We start from the raw sequence: 2,782 nt of genomic DNA, 5'->3' as shown, positions 1-2,782 counted from the left end.
AAGACGTAATTTCGGGCCTAGAAGGTTTCCACGTAAAAATCGTTTGTCTCTTTTAATTATTTCGCTCTAAGTTTAAGCTTTATTTATTTTATTCAATTCCGCAAAAACATGGCAAAAACGCTTAAACTAGTAACAACAACAATTCACCCCCCCTCTTGTTGTTGTTCCCGTTCCTAATTGAGTCTACATTCGCCTTTATTCATTCCTATCCCAATTGTTGTTCATAAATCATGATCGATGCATAGTGAATCCTTTTAGCCCTAGGTTTTTAAGTATTGAATTCTATTCATCTCTTATTTTTGCGTTTTACTTAGATAAACAAAAATCCAACATTTGATCGTTAGCAATAGTGAACTTGGTTCAAATTGTGACTTTATTTGTCCTTCCACAGTGGTTCGACCCTACTTTCCCAACTATACTAGTTAGGTGAATTAGGAATTATTTTTGGTAGTAAAACGACCTATCAAAAATTGGCGCCATTGCCGGGGATGGGCAACAATTTTACTTTTTGAATTTAGCGTTTGCTTTTGCTAACCCACTCGAGGAACAACTGTTCTTCAAGCGTATTTACGTTTGTTTTAATGTTTTTGTGCATGACCAGGAGTACCAACAAGCAACCTTTGCTTTTTGATCCTGAGGTTGAGGCAACTGCTCGTAGAACACACGCAAGTGCAAAGAAAAGGAGGGCAGAGGCTCGTAAACAAGCTCAACAGGCCTCTCAATCTCTTGACATGGCAGGTCAGGTTCCCAAGAGAACTCTTAGGCAGTCTACACAGCCCAAGGCTAGCAATGTTACCGCGGGGATTAGGATGCCAACTACTAATGCTGGAAACTTTGACATCAAATCCCATGTTATGAATATGATCACGGGAAATCAGTTCTATGGTCTTGACAATGAAGAACCCGTCGATCATCTGCAGAAATTCCTTCAAGCATGTTCTCTACAAAAGATTACTGGGATGACTGACGACGAGCTCTACTTGTACCTCTTTCGTTTCTCTTTGGCAGGCAAGGCTCAACGTTGGTATAACTCTCTTCCCAACACCATTACTACTTGGGCGCAATTGTCTGATGCTTTCCTAGTGAAGTATTATCCCGGTTATAAGACTCATGACTACAGAGTTAAGCTCTATAGTTTCTCACAAGATGCGGGGGAGACTTTTCATGATGCGTGGGAGAGATTCAAAGATTACCAATATATGTGCCCTCATCACGGTATTGAGAAGGAAATTCTTATGCAATCTTTTTATAATGGTCTTGATAATGAGACTAAGAGGATGGTAGATGGTGCGGCTGGCGGCTCTTTCATGAACAAACAAACTTCTGAGGCTATTTCACTCTTGCTGAAAATCAATGGAATAGCTCATCTAGGCGCGCAGCTCAAGCACCAAGGAAGGGGAAGCATGAAGTTGAAACTTATTCCCTTCTATCATCACAAATCTCAGCTTTCAATGCGAAAATTGATGGGATGCGCATGAATGCTAATACATCTATGCCCGTCAATGCTATGGCTACCTCTAGCCAAGGTGGAGTTGCTTGTGATTATTGCGGTGTGCATGGTCATTCTCTAATGGAGTGTTCTGTTAATCCCAATGGAGCTATGGGAGTGCCAAAGCAAGTCAATGCTTTTCAAGCTCGCCCTCCTTTCAACAACAATAGCTACTATCCTGGAATTCAGAATCATCCTAACTTGTCATATCGCAGCAACAATGTGTTAAATCCTCAACAGCAAAACTTTCCACCACAAGCACCACAACAATAATATGGGCAACATCAGCAATTTCAGCCCAATCAAGGACCACCCGGTTTCCAAAGGCCTCCTCAAGGCCATCAACAGCAGCAATTTCAGAACCAACAACCCCAATCCGAATTGGGGGAATTGAAAAACATGATGGCCCAAATGGCCAAACAACTTGAGCAACTCGGTACTCACAATAAAATGCTTAAAACTCAAGTCGCTCAATTAGCTGCATCTAGCTCCTCTAGACAAGCAGGAGCATTGCCCGGCCAACCCACTCAACCACATGGCAAGGAGACCGCCAATGCAATCACTACAAGGAGCGGGTTGAGTTATGATGAGCCACCCATGCCTCGCAATAAAGAGTCAAATTCGAAAGATGTGGGCATTCCTGAAGTGGTTATTGATGAAGCACCTTCTGAGGCAGTGCATGAGAAAGAGAAATCAAAAGAAGAGGCATTGCAAGTGCCTCCCATCACACTTCCTTTCCCCAATCGCCAAATGAAGAACAAACTTGACAAGCAGTTCGGTAAGTTCTTGGAGGTGGTTAAGAATTTGCAGGTAACAGTTCCTTATACTGAATTAATCACACAAGTGCCTTCTTATGCTAAATTCATGAAGGACATATTGACTAGGAAAAGAGCTTTTAGTGAGGTGGAAACAGTTGCTTTTACTGAACAATGTAGTGCTTTGCTACAAAACAAATCCTCTCCAAAACTGAAAGATCCTGGTAGTTTCTCCATCCCCTGTCACATTGGGACACTGTTTATTGATAAAGCTTTATGTGATTTAGGAGCTAGTGTCAGTGTAATGCCTTTTTCTATCTGTTCTAAACTGAAAATGGGAGATCTAAAAGTTACCAATATTACTTTACAAATGGCCGACCGTTCTGTTAAATATCCTTTGGGTATTTTAGAGGATGTGCCTGTTAGGGTAGGTAAGTTTTATATCCCTGTTGATTTTGTTGTTCTTGATATGGAGGAAGATCGACAAATTCCTATTATTTTAGGAAGACCTTTCCTTCATACGGCAGGAGCAGTTATT

General features: G+C 41.3%; 1 non-coding gene across 1 annotated transcript; it reads right to left on the bottom strand.

Moving 5' to 3' along the window:
- Positions 1–1,111: 1,111 nt before the first annotated feature.
- LOC130827980 (small nucleolar RNA R71) lies at positions 1,112–1,219 on the bottom strand. Its single transcript, XR_009047293.1, has one exon. It is a non-coding gene; the product is annotated as a small nucleolar RNA R71 (small nucleolar RNA).
- Between the last annotated feature and the right edge of the window lie 1,563 nt (positions 1,220–2,782).

This window comes from Amaranthus tricolor, chromosome 11, assembly GCF_026212465.1.
Source record: "Amaranthus tricolor cultivar Red isolate AtriRed21 chromosome 11, ASM2621246v1, whole genome shotgun sequence".
NCBI lineage: Eukaryota > Viridiplantae > Streptophyta > Magnoliopsida > Caryophyllales > Amaranthaceae > Amaranthus > Amaranthus tricolor.
This window is presented reverse-complemented; position numbering and strand designations above follow the sequence as displayed.